Here is a 23,230-nt window from a genome sequence, read left to right on the forward strand (position 1 = left end):
AGCCTGAAACCATTATCCCCCAAGTCTCGTACTTAATAATTGGGATTATAGAGATGAGTGTTGGATCTGAAGAGTCAATGACTTTTCGTGTCTTATAGCTTCTACATGTTTGCTAGTAATTGCAATAATAAATTAGCACAGATTGGGTAGCATTAACATTGTAAATACATTGTCTCTGAGTTGGTGGAATTAGAACTCCAGATTAGAGTTGGCTTCTGATTCCTCTTTCCTTGGCATATTCAAGACATTCTGCTTCTCTTGGAGTAGACTTCAACTTAAATGCTACCTTTGAGATTCTGTTTCCATATGCAGTCACTTTGTAAGACAATGGGTTTTTTTAACTTTAGTCTGATTTCAGTGGGACATAACATATTACTTAATAGAAGAAAATCTCTAATATGAAATTATTTGTTTGGGGCAGGGAAGTTATGGTTATACTTTTTAAAAATAGCAAAAGAGGTAAAGGTTTTATTAGAACTTGTAAGACAAGTATGAAGTCTTGATCTTAGATATGCCACATTTAAATTCCCAGAGCTACTGGATATTGAACTCAAAGCCTATACTTGTGAACCAGCATCTCTACTACTACCATACCTGCAGATTATAATTTGATTGCTTATTTTGAGGTAGTATCACTATGCCTGGACCTGCTTGGACTGAGGTCCTCCTAACACAAGCATAAAACATTTTGCCTGGAACTGGAACTCTCTAAGCTCTGTTTTCCAAGTAGATAATATTATAGATTTGAGCCACTTTATCCAGTAAAGGTATTCAATTTCAAAATATCTTGACATTGCCTATATTTGTGCTTAACATATATAGCTAACCTTAATTTTCTCCCTCTTTTGTTTAGTATTCTGAGTTGAAAACATTGGCTTTCTTGATATACATGGCTTTGTTTTGGATGGAATCACATCACAATCAAAAAAGTCTCACAAAAGTTTATGTCAAAAATCATGGAAAACAAGGCTTCAGGTTGGAAAAATCACTGATCTTTAAGTTATAAATTGCAGTGTTATTTATAGTGTTAGTCAATGCTTGCTTAAGTATCAGGAGGAAGCAGAAATGTGAAAGATGTCAGGTCTCTGTAGAAATTTTGTAGTTGTCACTTCATGTTGTCTTCCTTCCTTTAAGCTTGTTTCATTAAAACCCTCTGGGTGTATATTGGTTGGACTGATTGTTAATCATCTCTGGAAATAAAGCTAATTTTAAAAGGCTGATGGTGTTGTAAATAAAGGAATGATCAGAATGAGCAGAGATATTGTCACAGATTGAGCCAACAAGGTTAACTGCTGAACAGCAAAAAAAAAGCAAAGTTTCAAGTTTGATGATCTACATTGGAACATATACAGGTAGATATATATATACACATATACATATATACATATACATGTACATACATACATGAAAAAATAAATCTCCAGTAGATTATAGAGAAACTTGGTGTGACAGATATTAAACTATATCAAACTGGTTGCAGGAAAGGTACAGTAAAATATAGATAGTTTAGCATAGATTTTGCATACATTTTGTAGAGGATGAAAATTCTTCCTTCATTATATACTTTACAAATATCCTTATTACGTTTTAAGTTTTTTTCTGAAAATACCATACAGAGGGGTTATAATTACAGGGACAATGTAATAAGTGCATTTCTTATCAAGCATTGTTACCCTTTCCATCTCCCTTTCCATCTCCCTTTCCTGACCCTCTCTCCCATCTTGAGCCAAAGTTGTAAATCTCATTTTTCTACATAACATCTTGTACATCTCATTGTTGCACTGGGTCCACCTGTATCCCTAGTTAAACAATTTGGTTTTTTCTTCCCCTCCACAAATTATACCAACATCAAATACAATAAAATCTAGGTTAAGATTTTTCTTATATTGTAGTAGGAGCATCTATAAAATGCTGAAAACTTGAATTACACAAAATATTCAACATGGGTAGGCACTGGTGGCTCAAGGATGTAATCTTCGCTAGTTAAGTGGCTAAGATGTGAAGATCACAGTTCAAATCCAGCCTGCATAGGAAAGTTCATTAGATTCTTATCTCCAATTAACCACCAGGGCAAATGGAGTTCCAGTTCAGATTGTATGTGGAGCACTGGCTTAGGACACAAAAACATCATCCAGGCCCTGAGTTTAAGCCCTGGGATCAACAGAAACAAAAATATAAAATAAAACATGGAGTTAGATATTTTATAATGAAGCATAATTTAATATACTCTACATTGTTAGAAAGACTAGATTTCTGGATTAGCTTTATAACCTACCATAATAAGTGATGTTGTCGACTTATTGAACAGAAATGTTGATTCAGATTTACAAATTTGAATGTTTCAGTGTATGTTCAGTTGGTTTTATTGCTTTGGGAGCCTGTGACAAGACAATGGCAAGGTGGCGAGTATGTCAAAGAGAAAAGCTTTTGACCTAGACTGATTAAAAGATAAAATAAGAAAGTAGTTGAGAGTCTATGTACTCATAGCTTACACGCTGAAGAACTTAATCTCCAGAACTATTCAGATATTCTCCACAGTCTGGGAGGAAATAGAAAATCATTTTTCTTTAACACATAGATCTTTCTGGGGCATTCTAATACCAATTGGCAACACCTTCACAAATATTTCTGTAAATTCTAAACAGAACTCAGCAGACTAAATATTTTATGGAATTCCTATTAAAATATTTTCTTGCAGACGAGGTGGGTCTTTATACTACAAATGTGTGTATCTGTGTGTTTGTATGTGTGTTGTGTGTGTTTGAATAAACTAATAAAACAATGTAGCAGAGAAAAGTAGCTGGGAAGGTGGCTTAGTTGTGGAGCCCTTGCCTTGCATGCATGAGGCCCTTGGTTAGATTCCTCAGCACTACATAAACAAAACGAAAAAAGCCAGAAGTGGCGCTGTGGCTCAAGTGGTAGAGCGCTAACCTTGAGCTGAATAGCTGAGCGACAACGCCCAGGCCCAGAGTTCAGGCCCCACAACCGGACCCCCCAAAAAATATTACTATGGCCTTTCGTTTTTCTTCTTATACTATGAAAGTGTGCCACAATTCCCAATCAAATCCTATCCAAGATTCAAACATTAATACTGTCCCAAAAGTTTTGCATGCATGAAGGTCTGGGAAGGTGGCTCAGTGGTAGAGCACTTACCTTACTTACCAAAAGTTTTGCATGCCAATCCAAGTATATCTACCTCATTTAAGATGGCCATGGTATATAAAATTTTAAGTCCTCCAATTACGTTTCACCAAGGAAACAACATATAATATTTCTTTAAAAATACCTAGATTGTAGAACACTTTACCCAGAAAATTGAAGGAATATACTTTATGGAATTTAATTTAAATATTTAGTCACTGAAATGGATGTTCTATATCCACAACTCAGAGCCCTATTAAACTACATAATTGCAAAACTCATCTATTACCATCTTCCATGAACACAGTCCCTCATGAAAACAAACCAGATGTGGTACGCCATTGTCAAATGCAGCTGTTCTAAAGCATGGAACTGACAGAGCAATTAATGCCTGTAAACAGCTGTTTCTAAGGAGTACGGAAAGTGATTTTTCCACTATAAGTGGAAAAGTCCACAGCTGTTTCAGATTGTGTTTCATTGTTGGCATTTGTGAGATATATTTTGGAAAACACAATGAATTAAAACACACTGTTTTGTAAAATTTTGCTGGCTGACACAGCAGGGAAGGAAAACTTTTGACATGTTTCAAATGAAAAGCCAGACAATAGGGTGGGTAAGTTGTGGTATGCAGTTTAAATACAGACTGAAGCAAACCAAAGAATGGGAAAAATTCCTTTTCCTTAAGAAATGCTCTCTGGGTATATTGTGCTATACATTATAATGGTGAAATAATCATTTCTCTGGAAAACTAAGGAAAAAACACTCACCTGTTGAAATTCTTTTTAAAGTGAATCTTAAATGACAAGGATGAAGAAATTTAAATGGGTTCATATTATCCAGTATTACTTTAATTTTTGATTAAAAGTTTAAAACAAACTGACAAACTATTAGTCCATGAAGATTTACAGAGTAAGTTTCTGGCATATATTTTATTTTGTTCCTCTTCTTTGGGGGGGTGATATAAATATTTTATTTCAAAAAGGCAACTGGTTTTAACCATTACCCACAAAATTTGTGCAGTCATAGAATAAGATTTTTTTTGATTAATTTAAGACAATAGTAGGCTCATTTTATGCCATTAGAAATATAAAAACCAATGACATTATCACTGAACAACCACTAATAAAAAATCATGAAATAATATAGTAAAACTCCGTGTCAATTTTTTTTTGTTGGTTGTGGGCCTTGATCTCTGGGCCTGGGCACTGTCCCTCAGCTCTTCAGCTCAAGGCTACCACTGTACCATTTGAGCCACAGTGCCATTTCTGGTTTTAAGGCAGATTATTGGAGATAAGAGTCTCACAGACTTTTCTGCCCAGGCTGGCTTTCAACAACGATGCTCAGATCTCATACTCCTGTGTAGCGAGGATTACAGGCATGAACCACCAAAGTCCAGATCCAGGTGAATTTTTAAAAAACAAGCTTATTGAAACTTCTAGCTTTTTCCAGTAAACAATCTTATTTTTTTTCAGAATTAGCTTATAACTGAGTAATTTTTAAATGTAAACGTGAATTTTTTGTTTGTTTGTTTTTGGTCCGGTCATGGGGCCTAAACTCTGGGACTGAGCACTGTCCCTCAGCTCTTCAGCTCAAGGCTAGTGCCATACCACTTGAGCCACCTTCGCCACTTCCGGCTTTTTACTTTTTGCTTATGTGGTGCTGAGGAGTCAAACCCAGGGCCTCAGGCATGCAAAGCAAGCGCTCTACCACTGAGCCAACTTCCCAGCCCATAACGCTGGGAATCAAATATAATTCTATAATATAATTTATAGAATCAAATATAATTCTATTACTCAGTATTTCACAAAAATCCACTGTAATTGACTTTCCCCAAAAGAAATTATTACATACTATCTCACATACTATAATCATTACATTCTAAATAGTTTGGACTATTTCATATAAATTCTAGGTGCGATTTTACATTATAAATTCACATCTGTGGTTTTAAACTAAGGAGAAAAGATTTTAGAGGTAAAATCACATATGAATATGTAGTGTGGCTCAATTGAACCAAAAATTGTGAATTCATACAGACAAAATTATTTTCTTTCCACTAAATACGTTGAAGTAATACCATTGGAAATATTGAGGCAGGAAGTGGCAGAATTCAAATCTCATCAAACAATGTCTCTCTTATTCTGCTAACCCCTGCACTAAGAAGATGTCCCTTTTCCCAGTTGTCACAAAACTTGCAGTGTCTCTCTTAGAATTCTATTTGGAAAAGTTCTAAATCACTGATTCTTTTTTTTTGTATTTTCTGTTATATAAAACAAAATATAGGCACAAAACAATTGAAATAAAATGCACACATATGTTGAAGTCATCACAGCTGGAAAAACAACCAACAAATTGGAACTTCCCCAGAACAAAAACATGTTGTGCCCAGTTTATTTTTTAAATTACAAAACCTTCAAACATACGTTAATTTAAGTAGAGCTATAACTGTCTCTCAGAAATAAGGTTGTGTTAATTTGTAATTAAATTCATCTGGATCAACCTAATGTAGAAAATCCCTTGAATGGATCAAATTGTTTAAAACAAATGAAGGTGTATATAAAGTAAGATCTGCACATATTTAAAAGAAAAAATGCTACAGTATTAAATCCCAAAAATCATAACATTCTTAAAAATTCGGAAATGCAATTAGTAATTCCAAAATATCCATAATGAGAGCTAAATACTACTGACTTAACAAGAAAAAAATGTGCAAATAATAGAATCTGAGCAGTGTACATGAGTGTACATAATTTAAAAATACTCCAAATTATACTGTTTTTAGAAGATTGAATGTGGATTATCTAAAGGAAAACAGTAGCACATTATATAAATGAAATTAAAAATCTCATGAAAAGAGAGAAGAGTAGTAGTTTCTGGAAAATAATATTTTAATAAATGGTGGTCAAAATCTAGTACTGACTAAATTGTATACCTAATTAATTAGATCCAAAGAAGACCCAAGTTACTCGAGCTGATTTGAAACTGTGGCAAAGTAGTAGAATACAACTGTAACATTATTATGGATGTTGACTCTGGCATGGAATTCAGTTCCTCTTTGATCTGACAAATGAATATATGAAAGAACATAACTTCTCCAACTAAATATCAAGACCTAACTATACATATAACTAGAAAAGTCATCATGCAATCCGTATTGCAACTCGAATAAAAAGAAAAATCAGTCATACTGATTTTGTATTTATTTTATAAGTTGGCTTTTTTCAAAAATTATATCCTTTGTCTTGCATTTTTTAAACATTGTGTTAAATGATTTATATCTTGGTAACTAATTTTGGATGCCTCCTTAATATTTGTTCTGGGTTTAATATCTCACTTCAGTTCCTAACCCATGAAATCTTGTTGTTTACAAAACAAATGCTAATAACCACTGTTTTTAATACACAAAATCTCATAAGCATGATTTCAGGAAGCATAGGTTAACATTTTGATATCATGGTCTCATGACTGATGAGGCCTATTGCATGAGTAAAGTTGTACCTACATTCCTCAGCCTAAATTTAGCCACTTTTAAAAAATGTTTATACCTTTATCTGTCACCCATCAGAGGTTAAACCAGAATATAGACTCTAAGGAAAATCATAAGGTAAGAATTGAGCTCTTCTGGATATAAAGTAAACCAAAATGCAGGATAGAGTAACTCATTCGACTAAAGTCAACTTATTTCTCTAAAACATGTTAAGCATTCCCTTACAATGTGTATTATTCTCAAGAAGGGAGTGAAGAATGTGAGAAGAGGACTAAACAAGTATTGTCTTCAAATATACATAATTTAGATTTACCTCTTTATTTCGTTACAGAAATTTTTGATAAAAACTGTTTGAATAATTGATTTCCTGGTCAGGTATAATATACTCTAGTTACATATACCAAACCGCATTCAGAAAATGGTATATAGTAATTGAGTAGAAAAATATTCTATAAATAACAAAAAGTATATACCTATAGGATAATATTTTGAAGAGTCAATTGGAAATATTCTAATATAATAATTTGAACAATTTCACATTGACAGTAATTATCTAGAATACTTTAATGCTAATTGGACAAGATTGTCCTTCTAAATGAGCAAAACCTATTTCTCCTTTCACTTTATCAGGGAAATATCTAAGCTAAAAATGGAAAATAACATGAATCTATAACAACTGGAATGAATTTTACTTTTTATTAGCAAATATTAATTTCACAAAAGTATTTTATTGTGTTATACACATATGTCCACATAATGTAGCTTGTTAAATTTTATTTCTTTTATTAATTTTATTATCCTATTTTTATACTTGTATTTTATTATGTCATCATACTAACTTATGAAATATTTGAACATATTTACTCCACAATATTTCTCTTCATCTCATCTCTTACTTTTTTCCAAACTTAATCAGTTCCATCTTTACACGTGGGTCATTCATTTTATTTTCTGGGTCTAGAGTCTGCATATGAGAAATCTAATATTTGTTTTTCACAGTATCACTATTTGCTTTAATATGAAGGTTTCCAATTCTATTTTCTTGAAGATGATATGATTTCATAATTATGTGTGGCTAAATAGTATATCATTGTGTGTGTGTGTATATATATATATACATATATATACATATATATATATATATATGTTACAGTTTCTCTCTTCAATGAGTGATTAAGAAACATGTAGTTAATTCTGTAGTTATTTATGCTTTTTTATGTGGGAGAAGGAAGGATGGAAATAATGATGTTTGGAATAAGAAACATGCTCTTTAGACAGGCACTCTACTATAAGGATACAAGTGGACCCGTTGCAACAATGAGAAGTACAAGTTGTCATGTTGAAAACGAACTTCACAACATTGGTGCAGGGTGGGGAGGACTGGGTGAGGGGTGGGGAGAGGTGGGAAGGGATGAGAAGGGGAAACAAAGGAAGAGGCTACAATGCTTGATAAGAAATATATTCATTATCTTGCCCATCTACGTGTAACCCCTCTATACAGCATTTTCACAATAAAAAATAAATAAAAATTTTAAAAAAAGAAACATCTGTCATCTGCTCTTTCATCAGTATTTCAATAATGCATTGTATTTAAAAATAAAATATAATTACATTTGCAAAGGTTTTCTTTTTCAGTATATATATATTATTTTTATTACAATGTTACCTTTAGTATGTCATTTGAGTATGGGGATGTATGTGAGCATGAAAATCTAGGCATGTTTGTACATGCAGCTGACTCAAAGGAAACTGAGTGTATGTGAGATACAGGATTCAAATGAAAGTTTGAGACCTGTAAGTTGCTAAATTGATGTATATGTCCAGTTTGTGGAGTGTGATTTCAAGATCACATTTGGGTAGGTTTTATACCAAGTAAGTAGATGTTTCTAATCCAAAATCGTAAGGAATAAAACAACAACTCTGTTTCATAATCATTCAGTCTTAGTACTCCAGACATTGTAATAAGTTGATAAAATGATTGAAAGTATGGTGGGTCAGCAGTAAGCCTTTAGACACTCTACATTTTCCCCAAAATCTTCAGATGTACTCTTTGGATATAAATTAAAAGTATATTTATCAACATACAGATATAATATGATCTTATATATGTAAATATATGTATATATTATAAATACATCATATATTTAATTATATTTTAAATGTTTATCACAAATATTGATTTATATCTAAATGTAATTCATCTCATCATAGACACATAGACAGACAGACAGACAGACTGACAGGCAGACAGACAGACAGACAGATAGACAGATAGATAGATAGATAGATAGATAGATTGATAGATAGATAGACAGACAGACAGACAGACAGACAGACAGACAGACAGACAGACAGACAGATAGATAGATAGATAGATAGATAGATAGATAGATAGATAGATAGATAGATAGATAGATAGATAGATAGATAGATAGATAGATAGATAGATAGATACTTTTTTTTGGTCAGTCGTGGGGCTTGAACTCTGGGCTTAGGTGCTGTCAAGGACTCTTCAGATCAAGGCAAGAGCTCTACCGCTTGAGACGTAGCGCTATTTCCAGTTTTCTGGTAGTTTATTGGAGATAAGAATCTCATGGATTTTCCTGCCTGAGCTGGCATTGAACTATGATCCTCAGATGTCAGCCTCCTGAATAGCTAGGATTATAGACATGAGCCACGGGCACCCGACTACACTTATATCTGAGATTTGTTAGTGGAACAAAAGGTACAGAAACTATTATTCTTATCATGAAAGGACTTCACACTGACAGGTATAATTACAAGAAGAAAAACAATAACTATTCACAGTTGCACAAAAATACCTTAGGTGCCTAGCAAGACAGCATGCGTTTCCAGAAAATGCATGTGGTGTGAGCAGTCTGCAACCCAAGCGACAGTGGAAGATATTGGACCCTAAACAAACCTGACAATTGCATAAACACAACTCTCTATGACAGATTTAGCAAGGCCTATCTTAGAGATTCTTTTTAGGGACATGATGAAAAAATTTATATTTTAGTTGTGATTACAGAACTCTTTTACACATATCACTCAACCATTAACTATATTTAACATAGTTCCTATTGCTCTAACTTATATTTTCTTGGCTCAGTAAATTGTTTTTTGTTTGTGACAAATTAGCTGTTCAAAAACATAGACATGGGTTTTTAATATTTTTGAAATTACTGTCTGTATAGTGTTGTATGAGATGAGCTTCTCTTTACCATATCAGGAATAAACTTAATCTGATTCAAACTTGGAAAAAGGTAGCTTGTTCTCTCTCCTAGAAAACCATCTATATAAACTTCTTTACATGTAAACAGACCCTCATTTACTTGCAAAAGTCTGTCAGTGAGTCAAACCTAACTCACCCAAGTGAGGTGAATTCTTCTCTCATGCTTCCTTTACATTAAAAATGGTAAGAACTGTTCAGTAATGTGCATACTTTTTAGTATGAAGTGTGACTCCCATTTTAAATAATATAAATCAATTAGAGGAATTAGTTTAAGATGTGAAAGAGCCTTAAAAAGAGTCTTGGACCTTGAAAATTTTCCTGGGTATGAATTTTTGGAGAAATATCCCTTTTCAAAGACAAAGGACCCATTTAAAAAAAAAATATTGTTCTGGTACTGGGGTTTCAACTCCTAGCCTTGACCTCTATCTGGGCTTTAATTCTCAATGTTTGCTCTACACCACCTGAGCCACACCTTCACTTCTTCCATTTACCACAAGTGGAGAAAAGAATCTCTTAGGTTTATCTACTTGGAATAGCTTCGAATTGCAATTGTCAAATTTGAACCTACCAGCTATCTAGGTGTAAGCCCCTGGTGCTGTGCTAGAACTCACTTCTTAAGAATAAAAAAAAAATCACAAAAAGAGGAGAAAAAAACATTTGTTCAATTATTTATGTGTTGTCTGATAAACCTAATCACTTGCTACTGGAAGAGAAAAAGAGAAAAGTTAGAGATGAATATGCAGGAGAGAGACACAAAGAAAGAAGAAAGGAAGGAGGTTAAATGAGGGGAGGGGAGTGGAAGGGAGGATACGAGAGGACCAGGTAGCTGAGTAGAATTGTCTACTCCTCACTTAGGTTTTGTTGGACAATCAGTACCTTTGCTTTTATGTAGCCAAAGCTTTTTATTTTTGGTATTAGTAAGCTGGGATATAAAATACCAATTTACGGGTAATAACCTGTAAGTGTGCTTCCTTCTGCACCAAGGAAGCCACAGTTAGGTTACTGTCAGAGAGAAGGCAAGAGGAAGCAATTTAAGTGATTCTGAGAAACAATAATTGACATGCCAGGAATGCTACCTTGTATGGTGTAGTCAAGCATAAATCTTGTTCCCTGCTCCAGTCTTCCTCTCAACAAGAAAAGCAGAAACAGAAGAAGAAGGAGATATCTGAGTAATGATCATCACTCTGTTTACCCTCATCCCTTGGTTTCAAAAAATATAAAGTGAAAGGAGACTTAACCTGAACTTGTGGAGAACATGGGAGGAAAAATTTCAGTCTAACTTATTGTGAAACTTTTAAAATAATTGGAGAAGCATTTCAAATACTGAAATAAAACTTTTTAAATTATTAACAGAAAGTAATTTGAAATTTAACGAAAATTTAGAGGACTACAGGGCTCACTACATAGTGTAAACTGAAAATTAAAACTGATTCCTGCTTCTATCATCAGAAATTGAAGATCGTCCCTAAACTTCCAATACTAGGTAAATTACCCTTGATATTCACTTATACTGTGTGAATATAATTCAGAAAATATGACTTTAAATTTAGACTTCTGAAATGATAAGCGATGGGAATTCAGGACAGATAACATAATGCTAAGAGCATGGAAATTATTTCCCTTCCAACTTCAGTGTGTAGAGAATAAAAATGCTCTATTGGATGGCCCTGAAAGTCCAATTCTAAATTTAGGACAGAAGGTGAATAGTAAAGGAGATCTATCTTAGCCATTCTGAGATTAGTTTTGTGGAGAAATATACTCATTTATGTTGGTCAAACCTGGAAGAGAGGATGTGGCAAGCCCATAGCCAAATGCCAAAGTAGAGATATCTAACAAAATACCATGAATTTGAAACAAGTCTTAAAAGGGGATCTGGGCTAAAAGGGAGTAGAGTAGAAGAATGGAGAGGCAAATGGTGGACTAATACATTCATAACATTCAATGTACACGTCAGAATATAAGTAGGAAACATGAAGCGATAGGTGGGGTTGGGGTAAGGGAAGGAAGAAAAATGTGAAGTTTGACAATAATCCAGATGCACTGTATATTGAAATGCACATACACTCTATTCAACACTGACATGATGAAGCAAAACCCCTCTGCACAACTAGCTAAACATAAATTTTTTGAAGTTTTAATATTCAGAGACCAGAGCATAAACCTTTAGAGATTAATAAGAAGAGAATTGGCATATTGTTGAGGCTTGTTTCCCTTTCAATATACAAAATTTAGCGTATCAAGTCTGCTGAAAATGTAAATTTTATTTTGCCTATTCTTTTATGCAAATTGCTTAAAATGTAGAGAACCAAATTCCAATATCCCTTCATTTCCAATAAAAAAAATCTTATGCAGCTTTAAGTTTCTCAGTTATTTCTAAATACCTTAATGCAATGCATTATTGGAACTAATTTGATTCCATATTTAAATTTATTGTTTTGCTGTTGTTGTGAAAGTACTGTACAAAGGGGTTTCAATTACATGGGCAAGATAATGACTACATTTCTTATCAAGCATGGTAGCTTCCTCCTTTGTTTCCCCTTCCCATAACTTCCTGTCCTCTCCCCACTCCCCAACCAATCCGCCCCCCCCCCCCACCAAAATTTTAAAGTTTGTTTTCTACATAATGACTTGTACATCTCATTGTTGTAATGGTCAAACTGTATCCCTATTAGTTAAACGATTTGCTTTTTCCCTTCCCCTCCACAAATTATAACAACATCAAGTACAGTGAAAGCAGGGTTTTTTACAGTGGAGGAGGGACATACAAAGCAAAAAAGAAATAATCTTATAAATGTGTTAGAAACAATCGCATTGCAGGAAAAATAAACAATTGAATATATATGTTAGGTTTCATTTCCCTAACATCAACTTGTCTGACAGTTTCTGTTTGTCTCAGACATATACTAGTTATTGCAAATAAGGGAAAACATGGCACTTAATGTTTCTTTGGGCCTGGCTTACATCACTTAATATATTTTTTTTCCTAATCTTTCCATTTCCTAACAAATGGAGCAATGTCATTCTTTCTGATGGAGACATAGAATTCCAGTGTGTACATTTACCACATTTTCGTGATCTACTCATCTACTAAGGGTCATCTGGGTTGATTCCATATATTAGCTATGGTAAATAATGATGCAATAAACATAGTTGTGCTAGAAGCTCTAGTGTGGTCTTGTTTGTGAACATTTGGGTAAATACCCAAAGTGGGATTGGTGGGTCATAGGGGAGCTCTATGTGAAGACTTTTGAGGAACCTCAATAATTAATTCCAAACTGGCTGAACAAGTTTAGACTCCCATCAACAATACATTCATGTTCCTTTCTTTCCACATCCCCTCCAGCATCTGTTGTTATTAGAGTTCTTGAATTTTGCTATTCTAACTGGCATGAAGTGGTATCTCAATGTTGTTTTGATTTATATTTCTTATATGACTAGGGAGGTTGAGCATTTCTTCATTTGTCTACTGGCCATCCTTCTTTCTTCTTTAGAGAACATTCTCTTTAAGTCTTTAGCCCACTTATTTATCTTCTTTGAAGATTTTTTTGGGGGGGATTTAATTTTTGAGTTACAGGTATATTTTAGATAAGAGACCCTTGTCCATTTTATGGCTAGTGAAGACCTTCTCCCAATCCGTAGGCTTTCTATTAATCTTGCTAGCTATGTCCTTTGCCATGCAGAAGCTCTGCAATTTTATGCAATCCCATTTGTCCAACTTTTCTTTGATTTGTTGTGTTTCCAGGTCTCTACTAAGAAAATGTCAGCCTGTGCCAACAAGACCTAGGGTTTCTCCTATTCCATCCTGTAATGTTTTCAGAGTGTCTGCTTTGACTCTGAGGTCTATGATCCATTTGGAGTTGATTCTGGTTCAGGGTGATACATATGTATCTTGCTTTAGTGTTCTACAAGTTGTTTACCAATTTTGCCAGCAACAATTACTGAAGAAGCTGTCTTTCTTCCATTCTATTTTTTAGCTCCCTTATCGAAGATTAGATGGCTATAGTTCTGTAGGGTCATTTCTGGGTTTTCAATTCTATTCCATTGGTCCTGAGGTCTTTCTTGTGCCAGTACCAAGCTGTTTTGATTACTATGGCTATGTAGTTGAATTTGAATTCGTATTGATATTCTTCCAGCACTGTTCTTTCTGTTAAGGATCATTTTTTGCTATTCAGGGTCTTTTATTGTTCCATATGAATTTTTTGAGTGCCTGTTCTATTTCCTTGAAGAATGAGGTTGGAATATTGATAGGAATCACCTTGAATTTGTAGATAGTCTTCGGAAATATTGCCATTTTCACGATGTTGATCTTTCCAATCCAGAAGCATGGGAGTTTTTGCCACTCTCTAAGTTCAGTTTTGATTTCTTTTTTCAGTTTTTTAAACTTTTCATTATAGATACCCTTCACTTCTTTGGCTAATTCCTAGGTATTTTACTTTTTGTGGAGCTATTACGAATGGAGTTGCTTTCCTAATTTCAGCCACACTTTTCTTATTGTTGGCATACACAAAAGCTATTGATTTTTGAGGATTAATTTTACACCCTGCTACTTTGCCAAAGTTTTGAATCAGCTTGAGTAATTTTGGAGTGGACTCTGTGCGATTCTTTAATTACAAGAACATTTCATCTGCAAAGAGGGAGAGTTTTACTTCTTCTTAACCTATTTGGATCCCTTTTATATTTTCACCTTGTCTTATTGTTGTAGTTAGTCATTCAAATACTAGATTGAAGAGAAGTGGAGAGAGTGGGCATCCTTGTCTCATTCCTGAGTAAGAGGAAATAGCTTTAGTATTTCACCATTAAGTAAAATGATGGCTATAGGTTTGTCATATACAGCCTTTATTGTATTGAGGAATGTTCCATGGATTCCTAATTTTTCCAGAACCTTCATAATAAAGGGGTGTTGGATCTTGTCGAATGCTTTTTCTGCATCTATTGAGACAACCGTGTGGTTCTTATCCTTGCTGCTGTTGATGTGATGAATTATATTAATTGATTTGCATATATTAAACCAGCTTTGCATCCCTGAAAGGAATCCTGTTTGACCCTGATGTATGATTTTTTGGATGAATTGTTGAAGTCAAGTGGCCAAAATTTTGTTGAGAAACTTTGCATCAATGTTCATAAACGAAATGGGTCTATAGTTCTCTTTCCTTGATGAGGCCCTTCATGGTTTTGGGATGTGTGTTATGATGGCCTCATAGAATGAGTTCATTAGTGAACTTTCTCTTTCAGTTTCATTGAAGAGTTGGAGGAGTATTGGTGTGATCTCTGCTTTGAAGGCCTTATAGAATTCTGCTGTAAAACCATTTGGTCCTGGGCTTTTCTTACATGGGAGGTCTCTTATTGCTGGTTCTATTTCAATGCTTGGTATAGGCCTTTTAAGATAGTTTGACTCATCTTGGCTTAGTTTCGGCATGTCAGTATTTGCTAGGATAAGGTCCATTTCTGCCAAGTTCTCAAACTTAATAGTTTAAAGGTTTTAGAAGCATTCCCTTATAATGTTCTGAATCTTAGTTGTTTCTCTGATATTTCCATTCTTATCTCTGAGTTTATTTGGGTGTGTTCTCTTCTTTTTCTGTTAAGTTTGCTAAACGTCTGTCAATTTTGTTAAATGTTTTGAAGACTCAATTCTTTGGTTTCTTAATTCTTTCTATTTTTTTTTTTACATTCCAATTCATTTAATTATGATTTAATTTTAATTATTTATTTGCATCTACTGGATTGTATTTATCTTGCTGCTCTTTTTCAAGGAGGCTCGGATGTCTCATTAAATTGGTTTCACATCTCTCCAATTTGTTGATGTAGGAACGCAGAGGTATAAACTTGCCTTTGAATACTGTGTTTGCTGTGTCCCAGCGGACACAGCAAATTGGTGTGTTCATTTTTGTTGAATATCATGAACATTTGAATTTCCTTTCTAATCTCTTCCATGACCCACTCGTGATTCAGTAGTGTGTTGTTCAGGATCCATGTACTACATGACTTTTTTTGGTGGCTTTTGGTGTTGAGCTCTAATTTTATTCCCTTGCGGTCTGAGAGAATGCAAGGTATAACTTCAATGTTTCTGAATTTGGACAAGTTTGCTTTGTGGCCTAAAATGTGGTCTATTTTGGAAAATGTTCCATGTGCTGTGGAGAAAAACGTATTGTCTAATGCTGCTGGGTGAAATATTCAGTAGATGTTTGTTAAATCTACTTGGTTTATGCAGTTTTTTATATCTGTGGTTTCTCTATTGAGTTTTTGCGAAATTCAGCTATCTAGTGGGGAAAGTTCTGTGTTAAAGTCCCCAACAATTAATGTCTTTGGATCTATGTGGGATTTGAGGGAAAATAGTGTTTCTTGGATAAATTTGGGTGCTCCGTTGTTTGGCAAATAGATATTTAGAATTGTAATATCCTCCTGAAGGGGTAATCCCTTAATTAGTATGTACCGAACTTTTCACTAATTTTAATTAAAAGTCTATTTTATCTGATATTAGGATTGCAACTCCTTCTTGTTTATGGGGACCATTTGCTTGGTAGATTTTGTTCTAGCCTTTATAATTGAAAATGTTTGTATTTGTGGCCAAGAAGTGAATCTTGAAGGCAGTAGATAGAAGGATCTTGCTTTTTAATCCAAGTAGACACACTTTGTTGCTTAATTGGAGAATTAAGTCCGTTAATGTTGAGAGATAGAACTCAGAGGTATTTGGGAGTTCCTGCCATTTTATCCAACTTGTTAGGGGCTGCCGCAACTGTATTCTTCTTATGGTTCTTGGATTCTAGTTTGGGTGCTGTTTCTTGGCCTTTATTGTGGTCTTGTTGGTTTTCTCTGTGTAGGTCATCTTTAAGATTCTTTTGTAGGGCTGGTTTGGTAGAGATATATAGTTTCAATTTTTCTTTGCCATGGAAGTGTTTTATTTGACCTCCGATTATTAAGAAGAGTATAGCTGGGTAAATTATTCTTGGTTGACTCGTGTTTGTCTTTATGGCATGGCTTACATCATTCTAGGCTCTTCTTGCTTTGATTGTCTCTGCTGAGAAATCTGAGGTGATTCTAATTGGTTTCCCTTTACAGGTGATTGATCTTTTCTCCATGACAACTTTAAGGATCTTTTCCTGGGTCTGAATTGATCCTGTGCATATTATAATGTGACAATGGGATATCCTGTTCTGGTCTGGTCTATTGGGAGTTCTAAAAGCTTCTTGTATCTGAATAGGCCTATCTTTTTGCATGTTTGGGATGTTCTCTCCTAGGATCTTGTTAAACAAATTTCTTAGACCATTGACTTCTGGCTCTAGGTGCTCCTCTACACACATTTTCCTCAGATTAGGCCTTGTAATGGTGTCTTCCAAGGGTTGAATGTTGAATAGATCTATCATATTTCTTGGATTTGTCTTGGATGGTTGTATGTTCTTTCTCTATAATATCTAGGCTGTCTTCTATCCTCAGGATTCAGTCTTCTGCATGGTCTATCCCACTATCCAGACTTTCTACTTTTTTTTATTTCCTTATAGTTGTTGGGCTTTTATGGCTTCAAATTCTTTGTGGGATCTTTGTTTTAGATCTTGTATGAAATTCTTTACTTCCTTAATTTAGTGTTCAGTGTTTATTCTCAAATCACTTAGTTGATTAGTTATGGTTTCCTTGGACTCCCATTTCTTCTGTTGGGATCCATTCAGCATTCCCTTTGTGGACTCCCTGACTTCTTTCAGCTCTCTGTTTATGGATTGCATGAATGCCTCTAGTGATCTCTGTCTATTCTCATCCCGCTCTCTCATTTTCTGTATTACTCTTTGATTAGCTTCCTCACGTCCATGCAATTCTTGTAGTTCTCTTTGTTTGATCTCAGCCTGCTCACACAATTCCTTTATTTCTTTTTGAGTGTAGTCAAACTGCTCAGGCAATTCCTTTATGTATCTTTGAGTAGCTTCCTCATGCCCATGAGCTTCCTGTTTTGATCTTTGGTTTGCCTCCTCTCTCTCCCTATCATGATCACACAGAGTCCATTGCAGGTTTTCAATCTTTTCATTTACCATAATTACCATTAGTATTTGTAGAGCTTTTTGGGAGCTCTCTTCTGGATTATTCATTATCTGTTCTGTCCACTGATTATCATGAGTGGAGTTGAGATACCCGGACTTGCCAGTTTTCTTGTGATTTTCCAGCTTATACTGCCCATTTGGGATGAGAGTAACACCAATTTGGTCCTAGAAAACTATCTTAAGGCAAGCATCAACAAAGTCTTTAGTTGCACAGTCCAAAGCCTGCAGATATAATCTAGTTCAACAGATATACTTTTCAACATCAAACAACTATGTATTAATAGGCTACGAACCACAAAGAAGAATTTGGCAAACAAGAAGTTATTAGGTTTAGTGAGAGATATGGGTATAAATAGGAATAGGTGGATGTGGAAAGGTAGAAGGAGAGCTAACTTAGTCCTAATCTCAAAGCAGGAAATAGGTTGGATAGATTGATAGTAGAGACGAGGGAAAAAAGAAAGAGAAAAAAAGACAAGGAAAATTAGTAAAAAAAAATTAAAAATTAAAAAGTGAAACACTTAAAAATTATGCAAATTAAAAACGTAATGTTCAGCGACGGACGGGAATAGGATAAGAGAAGGGGAGGAATAGAAAGGAGACGTGAAAAATTAAAAAATAAAAATGTGTAAATTTTATATATGTATATAGAGGTAATACGGCTATTAAGGAATTTAAGTCTAAAAGGTTTTGAATTCAGTAATAATTTTCTGGATTAAGTGTGTATACAATGGGGGATAAGGTCTAATAATTTACTATAGGTATATCTGAGAATGAGCAGAAAAGCGATTAAATCATGCAAAGAAGAACAAAAGAGAAGAAAAAGTGAAAAGAATGAGAAAGAAAGGAAAAAACGATCCAAAGGTCAGTAGAGCTAAACAAATATGAAAAAAAGCACACACACACACACATACCCCTAAAATAAAAATTATAAGAAGAAGAAAAAAAAGTTAATAGAAAACAATTTTTTAAAGTTAAAAATTAAAAATGTTTAAAAATTTTTAAATAAAATGTACCAAAAAAAGAGTTCTTTCCTTTTTGGGGGTGAGATGGGAAGATCCTGTATCTCCCTTGTGTCCATTACCAGTCTCTTGTTGGAGTCTCTGGTCTGATTGTGGTGCTTGATTTTCCTGTAGCTTGGTTGTTTTCTTAAGTCAGTTTGTTTGAGCAGGCAGAAAAATGCTTTGCTTTACCTAGGATTTTGTCATCTGCCTCCCAGGCTACTTCAATGGGAGGGAGATCTGCTTTGAATATCACAAAAGAGGGTGATGGCTGTTTCTTCTAGGTTGGAGATTCTGTGGTGGGGCTAGGTACTGGGTAGAGTTGAGGTCTTTTAGCAAACAGTAGCTTTTCCCTGAGGGGCTAGCATCTGAGGCAGTCACAGAGCCCAGTCCAGGAGCCATCCTCAATGTTTAATGTTACTGAATTTCAATTGATTATCTAGGCTGCTGGAGGGAGGGGCAGCCTCTGGCTCTGTTTACCCAGTGATGAAAGCCACTCCTGGGGCTGGCACAGGCCCAGGCTGGGTGACTTTCTTCTGGGTGGAGCTGAGCCTGGCAGGTCAGGTTAGTTTCCTGTGACCTGCTAAATGACTTTTTGTTTTCATCCAAGGACTGATTTGGAGGTAGATTCTCAGCCACGCCTTTGCCAGTATCAAAGATGGAGATCTCCAGTAGTGGGCAGGTAGGGGTGGCCTTCCCTTCTCTGCTCTCTGAGAAGGAATGAGGAAGTCAGGCTTCTACTCAAACAGGAGTCTGATTCCTGGGTCATCTCTGGTCGGCGATCTGAAGGATGAAGATATCTGCTCTTGTCAGTTCTTGCTGGTGTTGAGTAGAATCCTCTCTCCTGCTGCATCTGGTGCCTTTGTCCTAGACTCTCTGTGTTGCAGGTATGGTGGCTACAGACACCACCGCCCCCACCATAGCAGCTCCGGCTACTGGCAAGTGCTCAGATTTGTCTCCTTGGCTGGATTTTCCCTCTCTGGCCTAACTCTCTGTACTGTGTTGGCACACTTGGTGTGATTCTCTGGCTTAGGACTCTTCACTGGAGCACTAATACTGCTTTCTATATGAGAGCTTGTTTAGCTTCCAGCTTCTCCTCTGCTATCTTCCCGGAACCCTAAATTTAAATTTAAATGATAAATTCTTTTAAAATCGTTTCACTAGGGCACACGTATGGATAGATAAGTGATGTGGGCAGAATCAGAATTATTCAGAAGCTTGTAAATGGATGCTTACGTAGTTTTCTCTCAGCTGGATCATAGAATAGAGACTGTCCTAATTGGAACAAGTTAGCCTTCCGAGGTTTTCTGCATATAAACACGGCATCAACATTTTATTAGAGGATTATTCAAGATTAGCTATATGTTGATTGATAATGACTGATCATGACAGAAAGTTGACGGAAAACCATCTATACTTCAGTGAGGTTCTGATTTGTGCTTCACAAACTGTTATGAAAGCTCTACATGAGAAATCTAGCAGCCACATTTCTAAAAAGTCCTTGGGTTGTTACACTTTCTGATATTGTCTCAATCCAAGTACTTCTCCTTGGAGTTCCATACTGTTCAATGATGCTGTATTAGCTCCTTGTTACAATTTGCAGGCTGGGGGCTGGCAAGGTGGCTCAGTGGTAGAGTGCTTGCCTTGCATGCATGAGGCCCTGGGTTCGATTCCTCAGCATCACATAAGCAAAAAGAAAAAAGCCGGAAGTGGCACTGTGGCTCAAGTGGTAGAGCACTTCCCTTGAGCTGAAGAGCTGAGGGACAGCGCCCATGCCCAGAGTTCAGGCCCCACGACCAGACCTCCCCCCCAAAAATAAATAATTTGCAGACTGGTCTTTTTAATGAAATTTGTGCTTATCAAAATTGCTCTCCAAATTCCATCCACAAACTGCATACAAAATTTATCTGAAAAAATTTGTATCTGTTGATAGTGCATATACTTTTAGTTTCATTACAAATATAGAATGTAGTAAAAATTCTCATAGCAATTATACTGCACTAGCTTGTGGGCAGGCTCTAATGTAAATAATATACTGTGTTCATGTAGAGATTTTGAGTATCCAAAGTAATAAGCCTGTGGTCCTAAAACCAATACCTTACTTATATTGAGTGACAAATACCACTTCATATATGGACACGTTTTCCTTGTATCTTTTTAATACATATTTTTATTATAAATACTGTACAAAGGGGTTACAGTTACATAAGTAAGGTAATGAGTACATTTCTTATTGAGCATTGTTACCCCCTCCTTTGTTTTTACCCTACCATCCCTTCCCTTCACTCCTCCCCACCTCCCGCCTTCACCCATCCTCTGATAGAGTGTCTTGTATATCTCATTGTTACAATGGGTCAACCAGTATCCTTTCCTCATATCTTAAATGAAGAAATGCTGGCTTGATTTATGCTGATTCTACTTTTGTAGACACATCTAAAATCACTGGCCAAGTCCAAGAGCACATAAATGAAATGGCATCATTTTTTTGTCAGTTGGTATAATTGTGTTCTACACATTTATTGACAGGTTACAAATTACTCTCAAACTTTAAAACATTAAAAATACTTTCTTTTTTTTTCTTATTTTCTTGGCCAGGAAATCAGCAAGACCTCAGTCAGCATTTCTCTCATAGGAATTTTCACATAGGTTAGTTAAATGTATATGTAGAGTCCAGTTTTCTGAGGATTCACTCATCTGCCTAGGAAATCATGCTGGCTGTTGGAAAAAGAGCTCAAGTAATGATGCCATTTAAAGCCTTATAACTTTACTCTTTACCAGGGTATTCTCTTGCTACTTTGGTTGTTGAGAGTGTCTACAAGACTAAGAATTCCGTGAGAAGAAGGGAGACACCATATGACTTATACCCAATTGACTTGCTATCACTTGTACAGCATTTTGTAAGTCAAATCTCTCTAAAACTACCAGTTTTAAGAGATAAGAGGAGTGGTAAAAGAACTCTTAGAGACAAATACATCTTCAACACATATTGTTCCAAGTATTCCGTTTAGGCATATTCAACAAATGGTGAAACTTATGTTGGCTGTAATTATGTGTCTTTCTCCATGTGTGCATGTATACATGTGTATATGTATGTGTGTGAATAGTAACATACATGTGTACATTATGGCTTATATCATCATTCATTCCTTGCTAACAAATAAAGTAAGGAATCCCTAAAGTTTTAACAGAAACTGTGTAGTTAAAGTCTTAACTCTTCACTCTGCTTCTTTACACAAAGACTTTGCAACTCCTCATTAATAAAGTTTCCATAAACTCTGAAATGTACATACTTAATGCTTAATGTCGGCTAGCATAAATCTTAAATACTTTATAGAAAAGTTTTATTCTTGCCAAATAGTCCTTTTTTTGGCATATATAAGCAAAATCCCCAAAGTAAGCATATTTAAAACATTAAAACTTTTAACAAACCTTAACACTTTCTGCAATGTTCATTTTGACAGGTGACTTGTATAGAATAATTGAATTCCTCCTCATACACATCTCTTGAACAATAAATATCCAGAATTATTTTGTTTTTGGTATGTCTATCTTGATTTTATTCTTAAATGTGTGCTTATGTAAGAAATACATGATTCTAAAATTTCACAACAATTCTTTTGAACTTACTTTTTGTTGAATTGTCTAGTTTAATAAAATCAATAAAAATTATACTTTATATAAAAAATGTTTTATGCTCAATTTAGCATCACATACACTAACATTGGAACAATACAGAGAAGATTAGCACACCCCAGGCGCAAGGATGACATGAAAATTCGTGGAGCGTTCCATAGTTTTTACAACAGATGCTGAAAGGTATGTGGCCACAAGGGAACTGTACTGCATTCTTGGTGGGAGTGTAAACTTGTTCAACTACTTTGGAAAGTAGTATGGAGTTTCCTCAAAAGACTCCACATAAACTCCTCTATGACACAGTAATCCCACTTCTAGGGATTTACCCAAATGATCATAATCAAGACCATATTAAAACTACCAGCGCAACTATGGTTATTGCAACATTATTTACGATAGCTAAGATATGGAATCAACCCAGATGCTCCATTAGATGAATGGATCAAGAAAATGTGGTATATATACACAATGGAATTCTATGTCTCCATCAGAAAGAATGACATCTCCCAATTTGATAGGAAATGGAAAGACTTGGAAAAAAAATTATTGTGTAAAGTAAGCCAAGTCCAAATAAATACAGGTCCCATGATTTCCCTTATTTTCAATAACGAATATATGTCTTGGATAAGCAGAAAAGTTCAAAAGATATGTGCATATATCCAGATAAGATGATGTTAAAGAAATTGAACGCCAAGGTAGGGACACAAGTGGT

General features: G+C 35.1%; 1 non-coding gene across 1 annotated transcript; it reads left to right on the top strand.

Moving 5' to 3' along the window:
• Window positions 1-22,576: 22,576 nt before the first annotated feature.
• Window positions 22,577-22,683, top strand: LOC122098699. The gene has a single exon (XR_006145787.1). It is a non-coding gene; the product is annotated as a U6 spliceosomal RNA (small nuclear RNA).
• Window positions 22,684-23,230: the final 547 nt, after the last annotated feature.

The sequence above is a fragment of the Dipodomys spectabilis genome, unplaced genomic scaffold, assembly GCF_019054845.1.
Source record: "Dipodomys spectabilis isolate Male_0828 unplaced genomic scaffold, ASM1905484v1 ptg000487l, whole genome shotgun sequence".
In the NCBI taxonomy this organism is placed as follows: domain Eukaryota; kingdom Metazoa; phylum Chordata; class Mammalia; order Rodentia; family Heteromyidae; genus Dipodomys; species Dipodomys spectabilis.